Here is a 15,113-nt window from a genome sequence, read left to right as displayed (position 1 = left end):
GGCTGAAGGAATGAAAAGAATCAGGGAGTTTTCTGGAAGCCAGGATGGGTATGGCCATGTGGTCCCTGAGCTGAAAGAGCCTTTTTCTGTATCTTCTCCTCTCCCAAATATCCTCACATCAGTCCAGCTGATCTGATCTCATCGGTGTTCTGGTGCCTCTTTTGGGGTCTCTTTGCTGTGTTGGAGGCAAACCATGGTGCTGGTTTAAGCCAGAGGCTCAGCCAGTCCCTCACGGTACAAGTTGATGTGCTGTGCTACAACTGTGGGATTTTTAGTTTAATATGCCCCTGTTGAGGCCCTGCTCATGCTTCTGGATTGGACTGTAGTAACTCCAGAAGAGTAGAGATTGAGCCTTCAGTTATGGTATTCTTTTTCCTCAGGCTAATTAAAGCAAAATATTTAAATATGATGATTTTTTTAAATTATGACAGTGCCAAAAGTTTTCCATTATTTCTTATTTCTACTCAGGTTCTTAAATAGTTAGATCCTGGTTTTCTACTTCCTAACTCACTGAAGTTAGCTATGTAGAAAAAGAGATTTGGGGTTGTTTTGGTCAGGTTTTTTTGTTGGTTTTGGTTTGGTTTTTTGGTTGGTTGGTTGGTTTTGTTTGGGGTGTTGTTTGTTTTTGGTTTTTGTTCTTGTATTTCTCTTGCGCTTATCCTTCTACATTATCCCCTAGACAATTTAGTAAGTGGCAGCATATTGGTCATTCACACAAGTGTTGTTGCTTCTCAGAAGTTGCTAAGTGACAGGATTTTTGGATAACCAATCTAGTGTGCACAGAATTGTTTGAAAGTGTTGTCTGTGGAATATTATAGCTGAAAAAAAAAAAAAGAAAAGAGTTCCAAGTAGAAAAACTGTTGTTCACCAATAAAAAAGTTTTTGTCTCAGCATATTTCTGAATCAATCCTATGCTGAAAGTTGGGTGGCGGAATAAATCAGTACCTTAATGCTCTGTTTGCATGTCTATCTAAATTCAATCTCTTAATAAAACTCAGTTATTGATTATTACATTTCTAATTTTCCTGAAGGCTCTTCTACAAAATTATGGAAAAGAAACAAAATATAAAAGGATGTTCATGAGTAGAATTATTAAAAAAATAAAAAATAGAGCATAAAATTGAGTTAAATTTATGTTCTCCTGCTTTAAATCTAACGGAGAGCTTAGCAAGTAGAAAGTTATATGACAGTTAAACTGTTTAGGCGGCTACTCTGAAAGTACTGAAATGTAAAACTGTATTAAAAGTAATAGCTGGTAAAAGCTAATGTGTATTTGGCTGCCAAGTTCAGGGTATCTAAACACTCTTAAAAGTTAGAGCTGAAAATTCTAACTGAAGGGCTTTGCCTTTTATTTCAACCAACCACAGACTTAGAAAAGGTTTAGGTTTGAATTTGACTCACATTTCTACTGCTCAAGTCTTTCTCTGAATGTTCAGTAAAAAGCCACCTTAATATTTTGGTTATGGTGCTGCTAAGTCAGAGTAGTTATCTAATGGAGATTTTCACAGAATTACAAGGCATTTTTCTTCTGTAGAGGTGCACATATATAGATAGATCAACAAATATGGATACATATATATAAAAATATTCAAAGCAGTACTTTCTCTTTAATAAGTGTTGAAATGCTTACTGACTTATATTGTGCAATCAAATGTAATTCTCAGTCTCTTACTAATCATTTACTAAGAGGTGCTGCTCTAATTTAGCAGGGAGTTGCTTCTGGAGACAAAAAGAAAAGAGAAAGGATGAGTTGCACCAGTGTGGTCATAGATATTGTGCTTCCTGCGTTGTGAAACCACTTGTGGAGTTGAACATGTGAAAAGTTAGTAGCCAATTCTGAAGTATGTAACAAATACAGGAAAGCTGTTACCTGATAGGAGAATATATATATCAAAGAAGGAATCAAACCAATGGATATGAGATATCATGATGCTGTGCTACTTGTCTGGATCAAAACTTTAAGTGGTGTGTTTGATTCAGTTGGCTTTCTGTCTGTCACCAGTGGAGTGGAGCACCAGTTGTGTGTTAGTGTACCTGCTGTGTCAGTAATGGCTGGGGAAGAAGAGGCTGCTGGGAGGAGAGACCAGCACCTTTTAACTGAGGACAGTATCAACTTCTGGGCAATGTAGTTGAACACTACATACACTACTAGAAAAATTTATTATTCACTAGATTCTTAGGGAGGGAACTTGGGCTGCAGTCCCCACTGTTATCACCAATGAACAAGAAACAATAAAGAAACTATATGATGCTGTAGGTGGTGGTGAAGTACTAATCCTAAATACTGAAACACATTTTAATTTCTGAGAAGAGTCTATCATGACTAAACCACAGCTACAGATTTTATTATGCTTCTGTTGAACATGTATTTATACTGTATACTCTCTAATGATAAGCATGATGAGAATTTAATGCAACAATGCAATACAGCAAAGTATTTTCTTCCAGAAGTAATGGAATTAGAAAATCTGTGGCAAAATAGGGAATATATTTCCTGTTGCAGTGAGACACCTCATTATTTATTCGACCTTTAAAAATTCTAGTTATTCAAAATTGAACACAAACTTTGAGATATGGTCATATATGGAAAATATAATGAGCTCTAGTAATAATTCTAAAACTCTGGGACTTTTCAAGTATAGAACATACCTCTTGAACTCTGATGACCTTTAAAACTTGAAAAACATCTTAAGTGAGTACACTAACATTACTGCTGTGAAGTGTTGGAGGGAGCAAAAGCTGAAATGTATTTATTTTGGGAAAAAAATAACCTTGTCAAAAGGTTTTTAAAGTACATGGAGGAGTCAACGTGCGGGGAGGACATAAAAAGGAAACAACAATTATCTTCCAATCTGTCTTCTCTCTCTAAACAGTTTCAAAGTGAATGATGAATGAAATGAGAATTCAAAAATAAATAATAATAATGTATTGTCAGGAAATGGTATAAAATGTTTTATATATAATGACTATTTTTACCTTAATTACATCAAAATATAAATCATTCAAATTACTGTGTATTTGAGTGGAAAATAATTGCATTTTAAATTTCATTGAAGAGACTTGGCGAACAAAATAGTAATTAAAAGCAGTTGTCATTACTAGGCAGAGTAATGATTGAGATTTATCCTATGTTAGCTGAAAGGGGGTGAAAATTAAAAATGTATGTACCATAGTTTTAATATCAAACTCAGATAGAAATGGCAATGTCAATGTCGAGGTGAATTCCTCAAGACGTGATACAGACCAAGCAGTCGTATTGTTTTGCTATTACTTGAATAATTACTTTTCAACAAATTAAATAATTCTACTCTAGTGCTGTCTGTATAAAGCAGACTTGTAGTTACGAATTTCACTGAATTTTTATTCTCACTCTCTCTCTTATAATTCCTTGAATTTTTAACATTTTTTTTCAGTCTGTTTTCCTTGTATTTTTTTTTAATTTCCTTCAGAAGCAAAACCATCCTAACCAGCACTGTTCTGTACATGCAGAAAGATGTTAAACAGTTGTCCTCATGGAAAGTTCAATATTCCAGTGTAACTCTCAAGCCTTCCTTCCTTTTGAGCACAGAAATGTTTTGCGTATATAACGTAGGGCAAAACCTGAGTTTATTTTTTACAGTTCTTCCATTTGTGCTGTAGAGATGCCTGGTGGCTTTAAGTGAGATCAGGATATTAAGATGAGTTTTCTTTTATGTATGTGTGTATATATTTATATATGCAGATCCTCTCCTGACACATTCACCATCTTAAAGAGTTCCTGGCCTGTGGAAAAGACTAAAAAAGGGTATTATTGTCATCATTATCATCTAAATGGGAAACTGACTCCAAAAGCTCTTGTACAAGGTTGTGTCAGAGCCAGGAACAGAAGACCAATTCTTTTGAATCCCATTCTAAAACAGCACATTCACAAATATCCTTCTTCCAGGCCAATGACTTCCAAACCCAAAAATATTTTTGAAATGACTTGTCACAATTTCCAGAATTTAGCATTTTACTTTCATTTGAAGTGCCCCCCAATACTCTCAAGCCATTGTATGGGGGCAAATGGCAATGTCCTTAGGAATATAAGAAATGGGTTTATTATGTTGAATAAACTGAGCAAAGATGAAGTGTACAGCCAGATCTACCCTTTTCTCATTGGGGTTCCCTTTTTGTCTCTCACACCTCCAGCAGGAACATGGAATGTTTGTGTCACTTCACTGAGAGCTGAAGAACACAGCATTGAAAATTCCAGACCATCATACTGTGGTAAGTTCAGGTTTTTACTCCCTTATTGTTTTTACGACTCACAAATGCAAAGGCACAGGGAATGCACAGGTTCCACACTGAATAGGTTTTTTCTTCAGAATTACTGATATAAAAATCTTTTACGTCCACGTTCTACTCTTAAGGTTGCTACTTTTTAATGCTGCATGATGGATGATCTTTTTTTTTTCCACAAGCTGGATCCAATTTATTTGGGACTTGTATAAGCTTTTGAAGGGAAGGGTTTTATTCTTTTTGAGCCTGATGACTCTTATTGATTTGATGTCCTCTAGAAATCTCTTCAGAGGAATAGGCTCTCCTTATAGAGGTAGAATAACTGTTTGACCTTTAAGAACTACATGAAAATCAACTCTCTTTTAAATGCAAAAATATCACCTGGTAATAAAAGGGACTTGTTAATGTGTTTGGGAGAAAGCTGAAGCTTTCCTTAGGATTGTTGTTAGAGCTTCGCTCTGTATTCTGCAACTTGCCTTGTGGCAGATTGTTTCATTATCCAGCAGTATCATTACTCTTTTTTATTATCACCTTAAAAATAAACAAACAATGATTTTGTTGTGTTTGACACAAGTAGTGCATTTTAATTTCATAGGCTTGTATTATTGACTTAGAAAAACTCTGTGATGTTTCGACTTGAAATACTGACTTACAAATATGAAAATGCTATTCAGCTGTGAGGAGATGGCATCTGTTGTGCATATTAAACAAAGTGTGTGATTTTTCTCTCTTCCACATGGAGCTTAGTGTTAACTAGGAGACCTGATATTAATTAATGTGAGAAATAATAGCTTGTCATTCATTTTGCTTTCATGAAGATAATTGCGCTGTTCTGCAGGCCGTCCTGAAAGCAGGTCTGTTCAAGGAAATAAAGGTGTAATCCCGAGTTCATTTTGGTACTAATAATTGAAAATTCAGTTGGTTTGATAATCTACCTCTGTGATGTGTTTCTTTATTTTGCAACTTCTCAAAATATTGGTTTTCCCTTTTCTTTGTATCTAACAGTTAAAGATAATAGTGATGGTGATGATGATGGATTAAATCAGGTTTATTAATCAGGTTTGGACATAATTTTCTCAGTTCTAGAGTGTGCAAACATGGACAGATGACATTTATTGGCATTTATTTCTACTAGTGTTATGATCTGAAATTAGCAGAATGATTGTGCTTATGAGGGGAATATATGAGAACTCTTCTGGTGATGTCTTCATTAAACTTGTGGCCACTGGTTTTCAGTAGTTTTGTATTTTCTCTGTTTCTGCTGGGGTACATTGTATATGATAAACTGATATATGCAAATGATTTAAAACATACATGTGCAAAACACCAGTAACCAGAATTATTCAAGAAACAATGAGTACAGCAGAAATATATCATGACTATGGTTTAATTTGAAGAGTTGCGACATTATGTTTTGTTTCAGAGACTTGGCCTAGATTCATTAAGCACTAGTAACCTGCTGGTGAAGTCTCTGCTACCGGTAATTATTATAACTTAAAGGCTACTTATTTAGCTTTTTTTTTTCATAGCAGATGGGGTTTTTTGTTCTTTTTACCTGAAAATGAAGCATTTACAGAACAATATGCATGTGTAATAAATGTATTTATTTTAAATTGGCTTTCCTGAAGTCTCTTCCTATTTTTAGCCCAGTTCAATTATGATTACTAAGGAAAAGAGCTTCTGGAGACTAGATTTCTGTAAGTGCTCAGGGTGAAAGCATCGTATTTTTTCGCTCTTCCTTGGATTTCATCCAAAGCCAATTCTGTTTAATCTGCCTGCTGCTGCTCTGGAAGTGACATCTGTTCAAATTTACACTCTTTATCATGGCTGACATGTTGTTTGTGTGTCTGTTTACCCCAAGCCCTTGTTCCAACTGCCTCTTGCAGATAATTTGTGATTTTTCCTTCAGTCTCTCACAGGTTGCTAGGCATTGAATTGCTGCATATGGAGCTTTGCTATTATTTTTTATTTCTTTTCCTCAGCTTTGCAATTATGTTTTGAAGAGCAAATGAGAAGTCTAGATGCAACATGTGTGTCAACAGATACACTGAAGAAGTGTAGATGAGAAGTGAATGGGTGTGGGGGATGTGGCACACCAGCAATATTCCTTATCAGGGTTTCATATATATATCTGGTAAAGTATGGGCTGTGATGTCTACACATCTCTTTTGTGGAATAAATATTGCTTTGTGATTTTAGCTACCTGGTTAAGATGGTAAACCTGAGAACTAGGGATACCCAGACCATAACTCCAGTAGTCCCACCATGTGCAGGGTTGTATATCAACATGAGTTGCCCACACAGATTGACTCGCTCTTTTCACTGCACATCTGCATTGATCCTGCCCCTGTGCCATGTGCCTCCCGGCTGACTGGAGAACAAACAGGAGCTGACACACCTTTGAGCCAAATGTGCACAGCTGCAGGATCCATCTGGAGACTGTGTCTTGCTGCCGCTGGATGACAAAAGACTAGTTGAAAGAGGTAGTGAAAATATACTGCATAAATAGCAGTTGTAATCCTGACATTGTGTTCTCTCCCTTTCTAGTGCTGCTGTTCCTCCTTCTGCACACTTAAGCCAGTGTTCACATAGTACATGCACCACTGCCACATAGCAAACAATTTTTTTTTAATCACTTCACAGATTTCAAACTTTGTGGTTTGCACAGAAATTCTGTTGCTTGTCAGGATTGGAGTCTTGCCTTTATTTCTCTGTAGTAGTTGCTATCTGTTAGTGTAAAATGAGAATATCTTTCAAGACGTGTTGATGAAATCATTATTGGTCCTCATTTCTCTATCTGGTTTTTCTGGTAATAAACTCTCCATAATTAGACCTGTTGCCAAGACAGTTCTTACATTTATCAGGCTGAGAGCTTTAAAAATTTGTTTAAAAATTTGCAAGATGGACATTTCTTAGGGTTTTCTGAAATTCTCAATTGGATTTTCTCTAACAGAGAATACTGTGAAGTTCTTCCATTTCCAAAAGAAGTTATGTAATGACAGCACAAATGTATTTCTCTAGTTTTCTTAGAACATTTTAGGCATAAGGTGCTCATTTAAATTTAGGCATGTACTACAAAATACAGAATGCCATGTCCTAGTCATCAGAAAGTCATCAAATGATATTGAAAATGAATAGTCAAACTATAGAAGAACAGGAATAATAATTATCTTTGGTCTATTATTTTCTCATTGTACACCATGGTATGGGTAGATTTTTATCCTATGTAATTACGGTATATTCATGTTACCATTTCTCTCTTATTAATGAAAAAGAAATTTTTCATATCAGATCTTCCAGATGAGCAGCTTATGGAATACAAACCAGGAGCTGACATCTAATTTGCTTTTGCAGAAAAATAATTCGTCTTGATTGTTCAGTGTTACTTGAGAGGAAATTCTGGAATATATTTCCATCAGCACTGAAATGGGGTCAAAGACAACTTGTAGGAAAATGTTCCAAGTTTGCTAAGCGAAACTTTTTTCCCCCCTTTATTATCAATACAGGGGAACTGTTTCACTAAGTTAAGTAGTAATCATCTCAGTCTGCAAAACACTGGACCAATTATATCGTTAATTTCCTACCAGTTCACAACATGTAAAATAGATATATTTAAAATAGTCACTTGTTTCAAATTATTGCTTACATTCTCTTTTACAGAGGTATTTGAGGTACCACTGGTTTTACCTCTGTGGAAAAGGGTAATTAACTGAGCCCCTTACTTAGGAAAATGTGACTTGATTATTCTGTCTTGCAATGTTTGATTTTCCTGACATTAAAAGTAAGCTGTTAGCATAAAAGGAATGCAAATATCTCACATGAAATCAGCTGTGCTGCTGTCACCAGCTCTCCAGGAACAGCAAGAGATCCCCCTGGCCTAAAGCCACCCACTGCCATCGTGCCTTGCAAAGGTTTCTCTCAGCAGCCAAGGGGTTATAGGCTCAATTAACTATCATTGACAAAAGCTCTGGGAAAAAAACTATAAAACTACTTTTCAAGCTTGAATAGGAAGTCAGTGCTTCCTTCCTTCATGGTACAGTTGTTTGGTAATGCAGCTTGGTATGTCCCAGTGTGTGAGGTTGGGCTAAAGCTGCATTTATCCACACGAGGTCTGACTCGGCGATGCCAATCAGACAGGATGGCACTTTGGTACCTGTGCTGTGGGCTTTTTCCTTGTGGAACCTATTCCAGCTGATACAGGCTGGGGTGCCAACTCATTTGGTTTAATGAGCCTTTTCACTGCTTTATTTTTCTGTTCTGAAATCATCAATTTTATTTACGTTTGGTGTTACTGATGGCTCAGTATTTCTTCTGAAGCAGTATGAGAGTGAACAAATCAGCCTTTTGGGTATGTACAAACTGCTGCCTCAGAGGCTGACTTTCATTGTGTCCCATTAGCAATTTCCTTGTTTAGCAGAAGACACGTGGTGCTGCTACTACTGTTTTGTGGTGGCAAATGTCACTTTTGTCTGGAAACTAGTGTCCTCTGTGTGTGCATATATATATATATATATATATATATATATAAAATACGTATTCTTTACTGTCAAAGTGGTGAGGCACTGGCACAGGTTGCCCAGAGAAGTTATGAATTCCCCATCCCTGGGAGTTTCTAAGGTCAGGTTGGATGGTGCTTTGAACTACCTGGTCCAGGGGAAGGTGTCCCTGCCCATGGCTGGGGATTGGAACTAGGTGATCTTAAGGGTCTCTTTCAACCCAAACCATTCTATGATTCTATGATATATAAAACATAGAAGCTTATAGTGTTCTCCTCAGATGAGTTTGTGACTGTTTTCTTCCCCACCCTGCTGGAATTTATCTGAAGAAATTTATTATATGTTAGATACCTGTTAATGTGCAAAAGCAAAACTTAATTCCACCTGATGACTCTTGGTATACATATATGCAAAAACTGTTCTCTTGGGGTTTGTTTTTTGGGTTTTTTTCGTACCATCTGTGGTGAACTGTCCCTTAAGATTACATACTGCAACCTCAAATTCTATCTACAAATAGAAATATATCCTCTAGTACTTCAGTTGCAGAGATCCATACCCCATAGATTCTTCCTTATTTTTCCAAGACAACAAGAGTTGGTCATAGAAGTATTGCCAGGATTCAATTTTGAGCATTGAAAACTATGAGAATGGAGATTGATTCAGATTAAATTTTGGGCATTAATTGGTATTTTGAAACCCTCCCCCACAGGGTTAAACATTTTTATTTAACTAGAAAGTGAAATCTAAAAATTGGTGCTCTCACTGTACTGAATACCTTTCCAGGTATTTTTTAAAGAAACTTTTATAATGAGACTAATTTAATGGAATTTCTTTTATATAAGGGCCTTCTAATAGAAGCTCAAAATATGAAGAATAGCACTGGTAGTTTTTCTGGAAGAAACACGACCAGACTTGTGCCATATCACTCTTATTTTAGTATATTTTCAGTGACCACAGGATGTAAATTAACTTAGTAAGGTGTTATTTGTTTCCACTGTTTCTTTTTTTATGGTATGTTTAGCTATTCAAGACTAAAGGTAGACTTTTTCATCTTTCTGTCATATCTTCCTAAGCAGGGGGGAAATTGAAGCAGACAGTTTTAATGCCTAAACATACAGTAAGGAAGCCAGGAACAGGCAGAATATAAAAAAGCAATCTAAAATTCAGCATCTTAAGTGCCTGGAGCTTGAAAAGGACTAAGGTGTTATAACTTAATAATATCTTTCTGGAATCACATTTCGACTAAAAATAAGGGAGGAAGTACAGCTCAAGATTTGTGATAGAGTATATTGCTCTGTGGAAGACAGTCTGTTGCTTATTCATTACACTGCAGTCTACATAGAAATGAAAGTAGGTTTAAATTAACATTTCTGGATTATTTAGCATTTAATTCATGCAAGTTTAGATCAATAATTAAAAGATATACTTTTTCCTGTTATTAAAGTTTTCCTATAACCTTTTGCAAACCCTAATAATGAATGTTAAAAAAAAAGAATAAAGTGATACTTGCCTCAAAAAATCTTAAATTTGTGTCAGACAACTATGTAGTAACTGAAAATATCAATTAATAGTTATTCAATTAATTTTTTTTAATAGTTTTTGTATCAAATTGTTATGGCTAGCCCTTATGCCATCTAAGCTGTTTGCCTGAGTAAAGCAGTCATGGATTTGGGACCTCATCTTACCCCTTGGGTTGGTTGGTCTGCATCAAAGATGAGCTATAGGGAATTAGAAGAAGGAGCTTCAGCAACTGCTAATCTTAGAAAAATACAAAATCACAAAGCCTTTTGCTTTGCCTGATTCTATCAAGTACATATACAATGGAAATAAACAAGAATTGTAATCTGAAGCATCATACATCATAATTTCAGAAGTTACTGCAACACTAGGTCATTAAATATGAGAGTATAAATAAGCAAAGTGCATGGTTTATATATGCAATTATTCAGAAAATTCAGCAGCTAAAAGGGAAGTTGTCAGAGGGTGTAAACATCTTGCTGTAGTAGGAGTATTGCTTTAATCTCATGGCATCCAGAGACCAGAAGGCTGCACGGCACATTTGTCAGCCCAGTGTTGGACTGGGACTGGAGCTGAGCAGTGGCTGTGCCAATTGGTGACAGTATTTGATCTATATAAGAACCATTTCTTCTAGGAAGTTATTATTAAAAGCTTTGAAACTAATTGAAAATAGACTCGAGTGCCTTGATTCCCAGTTCTCTGGAGCTGAGGCTTCTCTCTTTCCTATTTACCTCCTCAACTACAAACAGAAAGTGACAGGCCAGTAAATATTAGTGGAGCTGCTTAATGACAGTGCCATTTTATTTCAGGTAAACTCGTGCAAGTCTCTACAGAAAAAAACACTGAGTATTCCCTTGGTGAGAGATTTTTCAGGCATCTTTTCAAGAATGGATGTTTAATTCCTGTAATTTTGCATACAAATAACTGCATAATTTTAGATTGGCTATTAGAAAAAATTTCTTCACTAAAAGGATGGTGAGACATTGGAACAGGCTGCCCAGGAAAAAGAGTGGTATCACCATCCTTATAAGTGTTCAAAGGATGTATAGGTGTGGCACCTGGGGAGGTGGTTTAGTTGTGAACATGAACCTTGTTCACTTTAGGGTGTCTGCCCAAGGCCTGAATTTAAATTCATGGAAACTGTGTTGACTATTTCCATCATCCTAAGCAGAAGCTTAATAAGTCCTGAGAGTATTACTAATTGTTAATCGATTTCAATTTTTCTTGATTAATTTAATTTTTCAGTAGGTACTCTGTTCTTGTTCCCTTTCTTTTTCTTTGCAAATGTATTTTTAATTGGCAATCTTATCAACTGCGTTAAACCATCTTCATAGTGTAAGCAGTTAATACCTCATAGTTTCCTCAATAAATCAATCAAACCATCTATCCCACTTATTCCATATTAGGTAGTCATTTGTTTTAGTTTAAACAACTGATTTCATTATGTGGAAACCATTTGTTCCTGTTCCCAACTGCTGCATCTCACACAATGAAACCAGTGCACAGGATTGATAAACACATTAAACTGTGCAGTGCACAGGAAGTAACTGAGAATCTAAATATTTTACAACTCTGTAGTACCTCTATTTGCTTCCTTTTGTGACTGCTTAGTCCAGGGCAGATTTTAATGGTCTGAGTGTAACTCACAGTCCTGTGATTTTCAAAACTGTGGCTGTGTCGCTGTGCCACAAACTGGAGTTGGCTGAGTCACAACTGTGATGTTTGTGAGTCACATCTTTGGCTGTTGTCATGTGAGAGTGACTGAGAGAGGTTTTTACATATTTTGTTTCTAAGCATGAAAATTGATTCTACAATGTCTTGTACGCCTTCAGTTGTCATTTGAGCAGCTGGTTCCAAACAGAGAAATCTTTTGAATGTGTTATTCTGCCGTTCTTAAAAGTATTAGTTTTATATAACATTAAACCAAAAACTCAAGTAAAAAAATAAAAACCTTGAGAAGAAACATGAATAAGGGGAAATGCTGAAAGGACCAAAACTTTGCAGCAGTGATTTCGTGGTTTGACTTTTGGTTCAGCCATTCTGTTGTCTCCTAAAAGCTGGTGCTCCAGTGTTTGATTTACCACATAACTCACCCAGTCTCTGGATGTGCTGGTGTTGCCATCACCTGTCTCTTGTCTTGTCCCACAGACTTTGCAAATTCACTGTCTGATCTCACAGACTCAAATTGTACAGTGTATAAGTGAAGATGAGAGCTAATCCATTTTTGTTTGATCTCTTTTAAAACTGCAGCTCAGTTCATCACACTCAATAGTGTCACAGTTACTGTCCCAGTAAGATTAATTTTTTACTCTACTTTCAAGAGTGTTCTCCAACCCCATTGCAGATAAGCGGAAAATAATTTGATATCCAACTTAAAGTTAATGCTTCTACATAAACATTATATTTCCATCCAATAAGTCTTTACCCTACCATTGTTACAAATGACAGCAAGATCATAAATGAAAGACTCTTTTTCAGTTTGTCTGTTTTATGTCTGATTGTTTAAGACAGCAGCTAAAAGGAGGGGAATGCTTGGGAAAAAATGTGTTTGTAAAATCACAAATTTTGGCAGAATGAGTCAAGGGCAGATGTTGTTTGATACCACATTTAAATCTCCTTTTAACAGACTAGATGTAAATGTGAAAATATTCCATTAAAGAAAAGCACAGCAAGTCATTAGCAAAAAAAGCAGCAGAATACAGATTCAGTTACTCTTTCCATTATTTCTTGGTTTCTTATTCTTTCCTGTCCTGATGAGTACAGAAATGAACAGCCTGAATTAAAGCTGAAACTGTGTGAAGTTTCCAGGAATGTATTTCCATAATCTGTAATGTTGTTACAATTCTGTTAGCTAATTTAATAATAATTCTCTTAGATAAAGGCTATTTTTATTTTTAATGGGATATTACCATGACTAATAGGTGTTCAAGATTGTCTATAATGCTGTACTTCATAAAGCTTTAAGGGCTCCACTTTGACAGGATTGCTTAGAAATTTCAGTTAATTTTTCAATCTTGTGTCATGGAGAAGGGAAAGAGTCTAACCTGGGCCAGTAAATGCAAAATAACACTTGTCTTTGATGGTGCAATTAGAATTTATTTTGGGTCCTAATGACGGCAACACAATGAAATAATTTACTTTTTTATGTAATGACTAGAAATAATTGGAAAAGGAGTCTTTATCCTTGGAAAAATTCCAATTTTCAATGAAAAGTCCAAATCTGTCACAGACTCTTCCAGCACAAAAGTTGGAAATAATGGTGTAATTACAGAGACTGATATGTAAACTTGTTAAAAAGTACTCTCCAAAAAGCATAGTGGAGAGGAGAGAACCAAGTTGGGAAGAAATTACATTACAATTTAGTAAATATATAAAGAAAAGTAATTCAATTTTTTATGGGAACATTCAGTTTCTGAACATCTGATTTCTCAGTTTTGTTATTATGAAGAACTAGAGATACTTGTGGAAATGTGACTTTTTAGACACATTCCTAGAGAACATTCTGATTTTTTTTTTTATTTTCTAAAGGATAAAGTAATTGCGGGTTGTTTATGCCTAATGATGAAGGGTAATTGACATCAGTAATGAAATATTAGCCAAAGGGGACCAAACATATTTCTTGCAGATCACCTCATTAGCTTGTTTCCAAAATATGTTCACCAGGGTGAAATTGCAGCACATGACTGGCTGTAGTGACAAACATCTGTTGTCTTAGCTCCTAAAAGGCTTTTGGGAGTGGGTAAAGACAAACAGTTCTCATTTAATCAGCTTGAGTGTAACTTGAGAGACAATTTTTGTTGTCTGTGGTCTTGTCACAGTCTGCTGTTACTACTTAAAAATTACTTATGGGGTTAAGTTTCTCTTTAAAATTGCATGATCTTTTAGTAAAAGAATTATTTCCTCCTGCTTTGCAATGATTATAAATGTGGGAGATGCTGATCACTGAACAAACAACCAACCAGCCAAAACTGTCTGTGCTCCAGGACTGAGCAGTCCCATCTTAAAAAGAAATATTTTACCACACACCTTTTCTCCCAGATGAAAATTTTTGTGTAGTTTAAGACAAAATCTGTATTTCTCGTTTAATAAGATCTTGTGGTAGCTGTGATGTAATGAGCTTTCATCATTTGCACCTAAGCTGTCTTGGTATATTGAATTGGAACCCAGTCTTGCAACCACTTATCGGGCAGATCATTTACAATAGTTCATTGCTGTATGAAGAACTGGGTTCAGAGACATTTCCCTTTTCCTATATAACTCTTTCTTTATGCTTGTACAAGATATAGCAGAAGAATGATTATTCTTTTTTTTCCTTTTCCTTCTTTTTAGATGTTTACTCTTGTATAACTCTTTTAAACCATAGATTTCAATATAATCAAAACAATAATTTTTTTCTTTAATAGATCAGGTCTCTGAAGCACAGTAGGTTACACAAGTTGCCAAATAATAAACCAAATTACTACCAGAACTGGCAGGCAGTGGGGGGGTTCCATGATCTGGCACCTGCCATCACTAGGCACAGCTGTCATCTTCTTACTGCACTGAATCAGAAAATAGAGAAGTATTTCCTTTAGAAATACAGAGAAGAGTTGGATGGTCATTTAAATGTTTGAATTTGAGTTTCATTTGCTGCTTTACCTAATCCTACTTTAATCTTTAAAGACTCATCAAAACCTTAGATTTGCTTGTGTGTGCATGCCCAAGGACGTGTGAAAAGTCATGGCAGTCAGGTGCAGTCCCAGTGACTGGAAAAAGGGAAACATTGCACCCCTTTTTAAGAAGAGTAGAATATGACTTCACATTTTTTCACCCTGATTAATCCAATGATAAAGTTAGTTT

General features: G+C 35.8%; 1 protein-coding gene across 1 annotated transcript in view; it reads left to right on the top strand.

Annotated features, from left to right (window-relative positions):
- The window catches only part of TENM1 (teneurin transmembrane protein 1), a 649,978-nt gene that overhangs the window by 33,222 nt on the left and 601,643 nt on the right, over window positions 1-15,113 (top strand). Inside the window, exon 2 of the mRNA XM_027716459.2 lies at window positions 4,171-4,248. The gene's annotated coding sequence lies outside the window, so the exon portion shown is untranslated. The remainder of the gene's footprint in view (window positions 1-4,170; window positions 4,249-15,113) is intronic.

The sequence above is a fragment of the Pipra filicauda genome, unplaced genomic scaffold (assembly GCF_003945595.2).
Source record: "Pipra filicauda isolate LSUMZ 115617 unplaced genomic scaffold, ASM394559v2 scaffold58_size5111680_pilon, whole genome shotgun sequence".
NCBI lineage: Eukaryota > Metazoa > Chordata > Aves > Passeriformes > Pipridae > Pipra > Pipra filicauda.
This window is presented reverse-complemented; position numbering and strand designations above follow the sequence as displayed.